This window comes from Pelodiscus sinensis, chromosome 1, assembly GCF_052426305.1.
Source record: "Pelodiscus sinensis isolate ZL-2025 chromosome 1, ASM5242630v1, whole genome shotgun sequence".
Lineage (NCBI taxonomy): Eukaryota > Metazoa > Chordata > Testudines > Trionychidae > Pelodiscus > Pelodiscus sinensis.
In genome coordinates, this window is record NC_143052.1 from 129,128,186 (window position 1) to 129,141,824 (window position 13,639).

A 13,639-nucleotide genomic window follows, 5' to 3' on the forward strand; every position below is an offset into this window, starting at 1 on the left:
ACATTACAGTTCCAGGTGGTCTGCTGGTGCAACTGCATTCTCCAGTCAAGCTCCTAGTAAACCTTTAACTCCATGTGAGTTGTGCAATTGAAGTAAAAGTCATATAAATGTAATGGTTTGTGCTGTATATATTGCATGGAGTCTAGGAAAAATATTTTTTAAAAAACAAGCTGCAATATACTGAGTTTAATTCTTTCAAGTACAACAGTGCGTCTCACTGCAAGGTAGCCTAGCAACATACACACAGTCTGCCATTTACAACTGTAAAAAATTACAAGAAGGATTATAATCTGACGTAGTTCCATTTATTTTTTGAAAATGAGAAGGGTACAGTGGTAGAGAAGATAATGAAAGTCCTGGACTTTCTACATCAACATAAAATGAGCCATCAAAAAAAAAAAAAAAAATAAAAAAAAAAGGAAAAGAAAGAAGTAAGAAATTGAATTATCCTACGCTGAATCAGATGAGTACCCATTGCCATAGGGTGATATAATATAACTGTTATGTTTTATTTTTATTTACAAAAATTGATTATTTTTCTAATTAGTGGAAAGAAGGGTTGGGACTTTACTCATATGGCACAGAAATTCAGACTGTACTCTAAAAAACCTGAAAACACAATATAGTATTCAAAGTTGGGCAACTACTTGGTTTTAAAATTAACAAATATTTTAAACAATTTTGCTAATATTATTCTGTTGCTTATTGTTCAGTTTTACATATTTTAGATTTATACATTGCATTGAACACTACATTTTGCTCTCAACAATTTTTAAAATGTAGTTTTACTTAAAACTGTTTGGTTTAAAAAAATCCTGAAGCATTTTTGAGTGCATATTGTTAGAGATTTCTACCATTTCAATTGTTTACATTAAAATGGAAAGGAAATATGTACATTGCTTATAGCTTATATATTTAGAAATTGTGATTTGCAGTTAACATTTACTGAGGAATATTCTATTCTATTCTATTATATTCTATTCTATTCTATTCTATATAGTAGCCCAGTGTCTGAGTCTGTAATGCCGAAATGCTGGCTGTTCCCTCTGGGCGGCGCTGTTGCCTCCCTGGCCGTTCCCTCTGGGCGGCGCTGTTGCCTGAGTCACGTTCTTCGCCTCCCACCTTGGTGCTCAGCTGACTTCTGCGCCACTCAGCTGGGTCACTGCGAGGGAGCAAGCAGTGCAATTGGCCATTTGGGCACCGCGGTCCCCATACAGTACCCCCGTGCTGTATGTGGAGCGCGGGGCCCAAATGGCCGCTTGCGTTGCTTGCTCCCTGTAGCCAGACAGGAACCCCCCTTGTAACATCCATTTTTGCTTGCCTGGAGCATGCAGGGCACACAGAACAGAAGGCCCAGGCTGCTGTGACCGTGAATGGCTGTAAACAGAGATACGCCAATTGCTGACCAAGAGGCTGCCAAGGAGTGTCCTTGACTCAAACCCATATTGATACGAACACACAACCGTCCACGGGGGGAGGAATCACTTGCCCAGTAAAAGAATATCCGGCACTCCTAATTTAGCTATCTTCCTCTCTTGCAAGTGTAAATTAACTTGAAACTTGCTTGTAAGAACTGGCGCCACAAAACGGACCAGTACAATTTGGCCTCTTAGATAAGAAAGAGGATACGGGCCCCCAGGGGTATATAGATGGGTCCAGCAGTACATTTACTCTGCGTGGCAATCTACCATCTATCTGCTGGTCGGGTTAGGTGTTTGATCTCCCGAGGTTCCAAGGGGACACCCACCTCGTATTCGTCTTTCCTAGGAATTGAGAGACCGGCCCTGGCCTGACACGCTGGAGTCAAGAGGCACAAAAAAAGGTAAAAATTGTACCTAGATGTGGTCCTTTGTCTTAAGTGTACACATAGACTTAGAGCTCTTTAAAGATTAAGCAGTCACTTGGTACCATTATTTCTATTTTCTATCTTTATTTTCTTTGTAACTATTTTTTTTAAAATCTATATTTGCTAGCAGTTAAAAAATAGAGCAATAGGCATTGTAACCATATGCTTTTATAAGTCTTTTTAAAAAACCTGTAACTGTTTAAGCTTTAACCTGACTCCTTCAGTTGCTGTAACAGAACCAAGCACAATTTAAATGATCTTCAGCCGGTCAAAAAAGACAGACATAGGAAGAGCTTAGGCGTTTAGATTTGTGTCACTCCCAGGTGGCAGATCCGTTGGGGCACCTCTCAGTCTTTCCCAGGCTGCCCGCTGCGAAGGAATCTTGCATTCTAGCAGCTAAAATCTAAGGTGTAATAAGCTCTTCCTATATAACAGGGCGTCTGTTGGCCTTCTGGCCACCCTCTGCGACGGGACCCCGGTCCTAGCAGTAAAAACACGGACGTTAAACCTTTTCTCTAAAACACACACACACACACTGCCCTGACCGTCGGCTGACACTCCCCCGCGGCAGCCCGGCTGAGCAGCACAGAAGTTAGCCGAGCACCATGGCGGGAGGGGAAGAGGGCGGGGCGCTGACGTACACGGCCAGGGGGCAGGGCCTAGCCATGTATGTCACTGCCCCACCCTCCTTAACATCCTTCTTCGCCTCCTGCCATGGCACTCGGCTGACTTCTGCGCCGCCCAGCCGGGCCACCGCGGGTGAGCCCAAACGGCCGCTTGCTCTGCTTGCTCCCCTGCAAAAGCCTGGCTGAGTGCCACAGTAGTCAGCCGAGCGCCATGGCAGGAGGCAAAGGGGGACAGGGCGGTGACATACACGGCCAGGGCGTGGGGCCTGGATGAGCATGCATCCCCGACAGAGACAGAGGAAAGTGGAGAGAGAGTGAGAGGCAAGAGGGGGAGAAGAGAAAGACAGAGACAGAGAGATAGGCAGAAGGCGGAGGAGAGCTGAGAGAGAAGAGGTGGAGGCAGGAGGAGGAGGAGGAAAGAGAGAGAAAGAGACACGGAGCGAGAGACCAGAGGCTAAGGAGAGAAGACTGACATGGAGGAGAGACCTGAAAATCCCGTCTGATGACGGGCTAATTGGCTAATTATGTTATGTTATGTTATATTATTGAAATGAACAATTTTCCTCAACAAGCGTTAGCAGTAGATCACAATGCCTATTGTAACTGCACAGGTAAGCATCAGGGCAAAATGTTTGGGAACCCCGGCAATAATCTACTGCTATGGCAAATTCTGTGATACTCTTGATACTAGAGTCAAGGAAGAAATTTCAGAATCTTGATCCAGAATGAGTATAGGCTTAAGTTTGGGGTTCAAGTCTCAGTTTGGAATTGATGGCACTGAAATTGTGACCAATATTTCCTCTAATTTTTTCCATCCGTGTGCAAAATAAATTTTGCTATGTGTACCAAACCATGTGCAGATACGCACCGCCAATAGAAACACATGCTGCCGGCTGTAAGATGCTGTGGGCACTCTGATAATCAGCGGGGCAGCATTTGAATCTCTTCTGGGTGGCCGCCCAACTGCTTATCTTACAGGGAACACTGTTTGTGACCACTTCGCAAATCTGCAGCACAATCAACTGTTTTGTCAAGATTTTGGCTACACATGAATCAAAACCAGAAAGCATGTCCCTTCTGGTTTTGGATCTGACCCAGAACCAAAGTGACATGGTGGGTTTAGAGATGGGGATTCTGAATTCAACGCTGAAGAAGCTGAACGCTTTGAATTTGAAGATGCATTTTTGCTCCATAGTGCATACAAGCCAAAATACTATAATCTTGAAAACTATAATCTTTAAAATAAATTTTCTGTGGATCTAAATTAAAAACCAAACTCCAAACTTAAATCTTACCACTCAAAAAAGGCCTGGTTAACAATAGGAGCCTTATAAATACGAAAACAAATTAGCTAGATTACATCAAATCTGCATATTGTTTTGGTACCAATTTAAAAATATGTCTACACTGAAGCTGAGAGCATGCTTTCCCGTGTGAGTACACAGACATGAGCTAGCTCTGTTCAAACTTGTAGATTAAAAATAGCAGAGTAGCCAAGGGTGGCATGGGTGGTGGCTTGGGTTAGCCATCCAAGCACATATGATGTGGGAATCCAGGGGTGTTTATACTCAGGTGGCTAACTTGAACCAGCTATTTTTATCATGCTAGCTCAAATAGAGTGTCTGTCTGCATGGGCAGAAGCATTCTCCCAGAAGCAATGCAGAAATACCCTAAGAAACTGATATTGTTTCTAGTGTGGGTCATACTGGTATAAAGATGCCCAAGCCGATATAGCTCATTTTAGTAAAATTAGGGGAATAAGCTTTATTGGTATAAATACTTTTATATTCAGATAACTGCATCCACATTAGGGGTTGGCATCAATTTAACATCACTTTCAAAATGGATATAGCTTTAAATAGGTACAAAACTGTGTTTAGACCAGTCTTTAGATGGGAAGAATGATAGTGGAGAGAGAAAGACAGACTGTTAGAGTGACTAGACTCTATGAGGAGTAGGAGTATGCTCTTCTGACCTGTTGTTGGATAAATGCTGCATGCCTCCGAAACGTATAGAACAGCCATTGCAGTAACTAGGCCACATTCTCATCTGGTATAAACCAGTACCGTCCCAGTGCCTACGGAGCCAATAATTTACCCCTGCTGAGAATTCAGTCCATGCTTTTTAGGCAATACTCTGCACTTCTGTCCTATCTGTGCTGCTGCTTCTGGCAAAGTCCGTAGCCAACCCCTAAAAAGGCAGAGGTCAAGCAGACATGCCTCTTTAAGACCACACAGTAACTCAATAGGCAGTTTGAAAATCAGAATTTTTGCCTAAACTGTGTTCAGTCGCCTCTATCCAATTTACAGGGCCTTGTATTATAAGTGCTCAGTTTCCATAGAAAAGGGGTTGTGGAGTCACAGCTTTAGGATGCTATTTTCTCAAGCTCCTGGGTATGAAGACGCAAGGGCCAAATGTCCCACATCCTCCTTGCCATTCCTCAATTGCTGTAGTATATATAGGACCTTATGCTGCACCAATCTCCACGCCCCTGGCCTCTCTTTCCTACCCCCACCTCACCTCACAGTCAGTTTAACTGGAGCAAGATTGCACACATCACTGTACCCCCCTGCTCTGAAAACAGAAACCCAAGTGACTCTGGTGAGTCTCAGGAGAGAAGCCATCATCTACAAATCCCTGTGGAGGGAAGGGGCTCTGTATGCTGCTGTGCACCAGTGAGAGCAGGCAAATTCCAAGAAGATGTGGTCATCAGCAGCTCTGTGAAGACTAGACAGTCATTGCAAATGCTTTCTTCCTCAGACAGGGAGAGATGAAACCAGGATCTGGCTGTAAGCCTACCTCATGCTCTCTGCTCATCTGCTTTTTGCAAGCATTCTGTGAAGCACTGTAGTACCTGTGACTAGGTAGTCGTGAAACGACACTAACGGGCAGATACAAAAGGAGCATGGTTTATCACTAACCAGTGCCACAGCATACAATGAACAGACAATAGCATCCACTCAGGAGGGAATGGAGAGAAACATTTTTCCTCTTAATTGAATGAGTCATGTACTTCGGGATGAGAGAAATGCATTAGGTCATGTAGACTATGTTCATCCACAGAGCACTCTCTAGGACCTTATGCACTGAAATTTCTAGTGATTCGAGTAATGGGGAACCCACCAAATCCCTTGTGAGATTGTTCCACACACTCCCAGACCTCATTGTTCAAAAGTTATTTCCTGATTATCCATTTCTTAATAACTGCCTTGTGCTCATTTGCATCTGGCATTCATGAACAGATGAGGAAACACACTGCAAACTTTCCCATCTAGACAGAAAACTGAACAATTAACAATAGGATTGACTTTCGGTGAACTCTGCTCTCTAGTCTAAAGTTTACTGTAGCATTTAAACAGCAGTTTATGGCTCCTATTTTTCTCTCTGCCCCAGCTCCATGTGCTGCAAGAAGAGAGAGTACTGGGTTTTAAGCCAACTTTCTGTCACCTCATATTCTGAGGTCAGCAGAGAAGGCAGCATGATTCCTAGTACAATTTAGAGCTACCTCAAGGCTTTTCTAACTTAAGCCAGTTTGCACTGCCCCATTAGGAACATTACGCCAGTTGCGAATAGCAGGATTGCAACATGCTATGTGTCCTTCCTTGCCTGAAATATGTCCTCTACCTGGGAGCTGCAAGAAGGGGTCAGAGCATCACATATCTCTGTGCTACATAAGGAAGTCTCATACGCTAAGAGGTTCTGCAAGCTGTGCATCTCTTCTGCCTCTGTTTAAGGAGCAATTGCAGAACACATAAACTGGCCTTCCATTATCAATCCCTTAGATTTCAAAATTTCAGTATCACAAGGTTGTATTAAAGTTGGGAATTTGCCACAGTGGGTGTCCTTTAAAAACGTGCTAAATGTGTTTAGAAAAAGAGATAATATTCCTTTGATGTTTGTGGTATTCCTTGTATTGTGCTTCCCCCCCTGCAGTGAATCTCTGATTACTTATATTTGGATGAGGATCTGTCCTAGATCAATTTAGGAATAGAATAAAGTGAATGTAGTTTAATATCAAAACAAATAACACAGATGCTAGAGTAAAGCTTGTATTATGCAGTCTCTTAGGATACATCTACACTGCAGAACTATGTCGGGATCCTGGAAATATCCCAAAATAGCTATTCCATGCCTAGTGAAGCAGCTTGTTATTTTGAAATAGATTTCAAAATAATGGGTGGCTTATTCTGACAGCCCGGTAACCGTCGTTCCATGAGAATTAAGGGGCATTTTGGAATAGTTCGTTATTTAGAAATTTGGTGCTGTGTAGACAGCACCTAATTATGAAATAAGTATTTCGAAATACACTGGAAATAAGCTGTATAGATGCACCCTATTTAATTACAATTTACATGAAGCTGCCCTAGAAAGTATAGCCAGTTGCATCAGAATCTAGTGGCCTTTAGGGTATGTATCCATTGCAAAATAAGCCCAGAGTTTGAACTCAGGCCCCAAGCTAATCCCCCTCCTGTCTGCATGCAAACAGGGAGAACCCAGGGTCCCAAGATCCATCAGGAGTTGAGGGTCTAAGCCTGAGTCAGCCCAGTCAAGAGTCTTCCCAACTCTCATCTCTACTCATATGAATCTTCCCGGTGCTCTGAAAGCATTAAATGTCTTAAGAGAGAGAGCGGCCCAGATCACTGATTTAATTGGAAGTTAAGAGCTGGGTTGGATTTCCCATTAGGCATCAGCATTCTAGGAGCATCTAAAAATTCAGATTTTGCCGCTCCGGGGTTCAGGCAAGGGGTAGGGCTGGCTAAGAGGGAGATTGCTCCACACAGCTTTGCTGGAGTGCTTCTTACTCAGCCCGGCAGACAGTCTCCTCTGAGCAGGGCTGGCGGGTGTGGCCAGGGATCAGGACTTGGGAGAGTGGGTTTCTGGCAGGTTGAGGACCCTCTGGGTGAGAGGGTGTGGCACTGGGAAATTCTGGCGGGACTGTATGGCAGGCATTTGGCAATGGGGAAATCTGTGGGTGGAGAGGCATTTAGGCACCTCCAGGTCAAAAGTGACTGGGTACCCCCACTGCTGATGTTTAGGAGTTCTGAGCCACTGTGGGCAGCTGGGTGATCCTGCAGCTCCCATCTGCCACTGGGCAGTGGTGGGGAGGGCTTCAAGCCACTGTCCCTAGAGGTGCCCAGGTATAAATCTGAATCTGTTTAACAGCCTTGATACCTTTGAGAGTCTGGGTGAGCATAACTAGCATGGTATCAGGGGTGGATCTGGATACTTGCATAGATGCTGCATCTGGAGTACAGCCAGACATTGCAATTCAAAATGTGGATACTTCCTGAGAGGACTGGAGATATTCTGTAACAAGAAAACCAGACAGATTTGCTCTATGTGGGCATGACCCCAACACACATTGTACACCCTGTACATAAGTGCATTGTTTTCCCCACCTATTCAGGCCTAGCACCTGCCAGGGAAACTCAGACAGAAACTAACAGACTTGGCCCCCAAGTGGGAGTTAGGGTCTGTGTCTGCAGTTACTGTTGGAGGATTGAGGCCTTAGAAAGATGTTTTGTAAACTTTTTGAGAGCATGGAACACCAAACAATAATTTTTTTTATGCAGCACACCTATGAAAATTTTTTTCCAAAAAAAATTATCCGGCAAAAAAAGACAAAAACAAAGAGCTCGCAGCACACCTGCAAGTTGTTCACAGAACACCAGTGTTCCACGGAACATAATTTAAGAAACAATGCCTTAGAAGGTAGATTCTTTGAAGGCAGGGTCCTCGTGTCTTACTTGTTCTGTAAGGGGCTATGCAGACTGTCAACACTCAATAAATAATAATAATGGTACAAGAATTCTCCCATCTACGTAAGAAATCTACACACCTCTGGGCAGGTTTGGCAGCAGCCAAGAGTTTAGCATGCTGAATAAGAAGAAAGGGAAATTGTAACCTTCTTCCAGGCAATCCTTAAAACACCACAGTATTTTAATATCCTGGCAAGACCTTGGTTTTCCTGCTGTAAATTGCATGGAACTCAAAGAATCAGAGACGCAGTCTTAATGTTCCAGAAAGACTAGAGATTGCAAACATGACCCTCATCATTAATACCATCCCCTCTGCCTTCTCTTCTTCCTTCCCCCATCACACATTCCCTACATCTATCTGCACCTGCGACATCAAGAGATGATGCCTATAAGACCACGAAAAACAAAGCAACACTATGGTGTTGTGTTCTAGATGACTAGTAGAGCAGTGAAAGTTTATAAAAGGCATTAGAAGCCATTGGTTAAGATGGCAGGGTTTTTAATCCATATTTCTTTTTCTATACCATAAGCTGCTCTATTCAGTACACAGTTCTCCCAAAGGGATATAGAGTTCTCAGATAGCACAGCCATGCTAGAAGAAGTCACCTGATGCTACACCAATGGCTGCATCTAGACTGGCAAGTTTTTCCGCAAAAGCAGCTGCTTTAGTGGAAAAACTTGCCAGCTGACTACACTTGAATTTCAGCAAGAACACTGACTTCCTACTGTCTGAAATCAGTGCTTCTTGCAGAAATGCTATGCTGCTCCCGTTCGGGCAAAAGCCCTCTTGCGCAAATGCTTTTGCGCAAGAGGGCCAGTGTAGACAACACGGTATTGTTTTGCGCAAAAAAGCCCTGATTGCGAAAATTGCGATCGGGGCTTTCTTGCGTAAAACCACGTCTAGATTGGCACAGACGTGCTTTTGCAGAAAAGCGTCCATGCCAATCTAGACGCTCTTTTCCGTAAATGCTTTTAACGGAAAACTTTTCCGTTAAAAGCATTTGTGGAAAATCATGCCAGTCTAGACGTAGCCAATGGCTTTGACAACTAAGACTGAGGGTATGTCTACACTACCCCCCTAGTTTGAACTAGGAAGCCTAATCCGAACTAGCTAGTCCATGCCGCGTGTAGCCACGCAGCACGGGGTCCGACCTAGCCGGCATTTAAAAATGGCGCCGGCCGGCTTTATGCAAATGAAGCCCGGGAAATTCAAATCCCGGGCTTCATTTGCAACTCCATATGACTACATTACCCCCCCTAGTTCGAACTAGGGGGGTAGTGTAAACATACCCTGAGAGACAGAAGCAGCTGCAAAATCTTGGAGGCGAGATTGCTAAAACTCATCCTCATCAACAAGGTTCTTTTTAGTTTCTAAGAAACTATTATCTTGAAGACACCTTAACACACTTGGCAATTAGCTACTGACAATTTACTACTGAGCACTGCCTTAGGGACCGAGCTGTAGAAGACTTGATCATGGTTTGATTACAACAGGTTCGACTTCTGTAATCTGGACTTTGCTTGTATGGCAACATCTATGGTCCAGCATCCTTGTGGGGACTCTTGGGCTGGAGCATTCATGGGGAAAGTCACGGAACTGTCCTCAAGGGGGCTGACAGAATGGCCGGGCCCTGGGCAATGGGGTGTGTGGCTCCATACTCCTGGGAAAGGTCTTAGGCAGAAGAGGTGGGCCTGAGGCATCCAACTCTTGGTGCCACCTGGACTGTGCTATGCACCCCTACCCCTATCAGCCCTCAGAGCAAGCTGGAGTGTACCACGTGGGGTTTTTGGCATTCATTTAGAGGGCAGTTGCCCACTTTGCACCCCCTTGTCAGAGAGCCTGCCCATGCTCAGCCGCTCCTCCTCCACCTTCCCAGAGCTTCTGGGTGCCTGCAAATAGAGGAAGATGGTGTGTGGGGGGGAGGTGTTGCTCAGGAGAAGAGACTGGATGGTTGTAGAGCCCCATGGCTGGGGGCAGGAGTGCTCAAGGCCTCCACAGCCATCCTGCCTCTTCCCCCAAGAGTCCCCTCCATCCCGACTAGGTCAATGCTGGCTCCGGAGCAGAACCCCACATCCAGTGGCAGCAGAGGGCCAGAATTCACCTCCCCTGGTCTGGCAAATTCCCTGGCTCTGAGGTTGCAGTCCAGGGAGGTACAACCAGTATTGCCTTTGAGACATACTTTCCTACATTGTCTTGGGGCTTTTACAGAGTTGGAGTTTAGATTTCATTTTCCTGTTGCTGCAACTTCAGTTGGATACTAATAAACAAAGCCAGGTTACAGTATCAAGCACAGTTTCCCACAAATGTACCATATTGAAACAAACTTTTGGGTTCAGTTCTCCTTTCACTTACACGGGTGTAATTTCACTGGTATCAGTGGAATTATTTCCAGCTTACATCGGTGTGAGGTCAGAATCAGGTTCCTTATCTCTGCTTAACCTCTTCCCAGAATATATCCTATTATTATCATTGTGAGAGCTGGTAGTGATTCTCCCTTCCCACTCCCCCCTCCCCCCATTTATGTTGCCTAACACTTTTGATCACAAAGGATTCTTGTGATTTTTTTTTTTTGAGTTCTAACATCTCCATTGTTGACAACAGACCTTTGCAATTCATTGGGGGAAGCCTCCAGAAGTCACCTTTTTTTGTCCCATGAAATCCCATTCAGGTTATACATTGTTTTATAAGTCCATTTTTCTTTTCTTATTTGCATTCTTTCAGAAAATGTTGGCAATCTGCTACAATAGTAACTGTTCATGCAGGGCCATCCCAAAGAGGGGGGGGGGAGTGCAAGTCCTGGGGCAACCCCTCAGTGCCCCAGGCCCACGGCAACACCCTGACGGCAGGCCCTGCTCCACTCACCTGCGCTCCACTCCACCACGTTCTGCTCTACCACACTGCCCTTCCGGCCCGCTGCACCTCACTTTTCCACGGCGGCAGCAAACGGACCACCCTGGGGCCCGAGTGCTCTACTTCTCACTTCCACTGGGAAGCTGAGCACAGCAGGCCAGGAGAGGGCGAAGGGATGGGGCCACCATGGTGAGTATGCGGGGCAGGGGAAGGCAATCTCTGCTGTCGCCCTGAGCCAGGCTCCCATAATCCCTCAGGTCCCTTTCATCCATAGGGTAATTGGGACAGCCACTGCAGGGACCCCAGAAGCACAGAGGCTGGGGCGGCTACCCCAAAGCATCCTATGGATGGGTCAGCTGTGTGTCATAAACGTTCTAAAGAGTCGTGCTCATACCATGACCAAAGTAGCAGCAACAAACACTCTGCTGGGGAATACCTGGGAGCTGCTAGAGCAATTGTTGCTGCAGGGTGAGGTCGAAGTGGAGAGTGCTGGCCTGAGCAATCCTCTCAACCACACTGCCGGACCTAGCACATGGCTTCACCCCCACACTCCTGGGATAACGAACAGCTTGCTTTTGCTGCCAGCCAATGTAGAACAAGGAGTAGCTGTCTTCACTGCACTACTGAAGGGTCAGCATTCAGCTCCCATTGATGAAGGACGAAGAGGTGTACATAACTGAATTCATTTTTATCTTTTTCCTTTTTAAATAAAACCTAGGAAGTTACATAGGAAATTGCATTAAAACTATGTTATTTATGTTTCACGGTCAAGCATTTGAAACGTGCCAAATGTAGGATGTCCATGCAATTTTAATTCTGTTCTCTTGTTCAAATGTGTTATAATGCAGTCTTTGATTACACGATGATATGCTATTTTTTTTCTACAAGACCCTGACCTCATTCAGTTCAAAGTCTGGATGCACAAGAGGGCAGCACTAAGATTGCATGGGCTATTGTAAATCTGGCATTTTCTAACATTTGAGAGCTTGATTCTGCCACGTAAATAATGTTCTTTTCACAGCGCTTTTTGTATGTTTTTCATATTCACAGTAGTACCCAGAAGCTCCAATTGAAATCAGGTTTTAACCGTTTTAGGCACTTACAAATACATATTTACACAGTCCCCACACAACATAAACTTACAATCTAAATAGACCAGACAGACAGAAAGTGAGAAGGGAAAATTGAGGCAAAGATAAGTGAAGGGATGTGACAGCAAATCAGGGCCCAAGACAAGAATAGTGCCAGTCTTTTTATTCCCAAATCTTATACCTTGTCAACTGGATAATACTGTCTTCTAAAACCTCTTTGTGCTAATTTTGAGGTTATCGTGATTTTCCTACTTGTTGATATAACAAAGTCCCATTTGTAAGATATAGAAGAATTGTAATACTTTAATAGAATGATCAAATTTCTATTTGTGCAGGCCATCTGGTCTCCTTTGGATATTCAGGATTACTGGTACGTATCCCTGAGAACCTGGGGAAAATTATACTCACTCAGTTTTGCCCTACATCATGAGGCTATTAAAGATCTAAAGCTCTGGAAGTCTCTAACCTTAACCCTGATGCTCTCTCTGACCCTGCTCCTGACCCCAACCCTGACCCTATTCTGGACTGGCAGACTAAATATTCTAAAAATAAATATGTTGCTCAGGTTTTTAAACATCCTTAAAGTTGTAATGTGTTAGACAAGTTCTTCCAAGCACTGCATAGTGCTTCTACTACATTTATCTAAATTTGCTTAACAAACAGGGCAAAAGCTCAGATAGGCTGATACATGTGCACATCCCTCCAAAACTCAAGATTAATCTCCAGCGATCAGCTATCCAACAACAAAAGTGGAGACAAACTTATTATTATTATTGTCCCTCATGATTGTATTACATCATGAGGATTAAAAAAGCCTGAAGAGCCTTCACAACATACAAGATTTTTGATCATAAAGAGAAGAAAGCTCCTGTCTAAAATTCTCAGTAGTAACCAATAAATCTTGACCACGCACTGACTCCAAAGATGTCAGTAGTCAGGAGTTCTTTCATACCTGCTGCAGAATTTTGGTATTTTAGGTGCTCACACACATTTTTCTCCTTTGACTTTATTATTAAATATTGTTATTTTGTTTTATGATTTATATTCCAGTAGTGCCAAGAGACCATAAGCCAGATCCATTCTGCTGGATGTTGCACAAAAGCACTACTGAGATCCACTATGCAAGTTGTACAGGAATACAAGTTAAGAAATAGTCCATGCCCCAAAGAATTTACAATCTGAGGAAACAAGACAGAAAAATGGTAGGGAGATTAAACAGAAGCAAAGAGGTTAAGTGACTTGGTCACCAGCTGGTCAGTGGCCAAAAATCAAAGTCCAAATCTCCTGAGTTTTACTCACTAGATTATATTTCCTCTCTCAAGAGCTGCTAACCTCCAGTCAGATTTTAAAGTGGGATACAGGGCAGAAGTTTCAAAGACAATTAACACTGACTTAGGAACTTAAGTCCATGGAATAAGGTGCTTAGGAACCCAAAGCCAAGATCGTCAAAGTTGTTTAGTATTTCA

General features: G+C 44.1%; 1 long non-coding RNA gene across 2 annotated transcripts in view; it reads left to right on the forward strand.

The window, feature by feature from the left end:
- Positions 1-1,300: 1,300 nt before the first annotated feature.
- Positions 1,301-13,639, forward strand: part of LOC142818788 (uncharacterized) — a 62,116-nt gene continuing 49,777 nt past the window's right edge. The window contains exon 1 of one of the 2 annotated variants that reach the window (XR_016347317.1): positions 1,301-1,822. This is a non-coding gene — a long non-coding RNA (uncharacterized LOC142818788). The remainder of the gene's footprint in view (positions 1,823-13,639) is intronic. The other variant, XR_016347316.1, reaches the window with a different exon arrangement.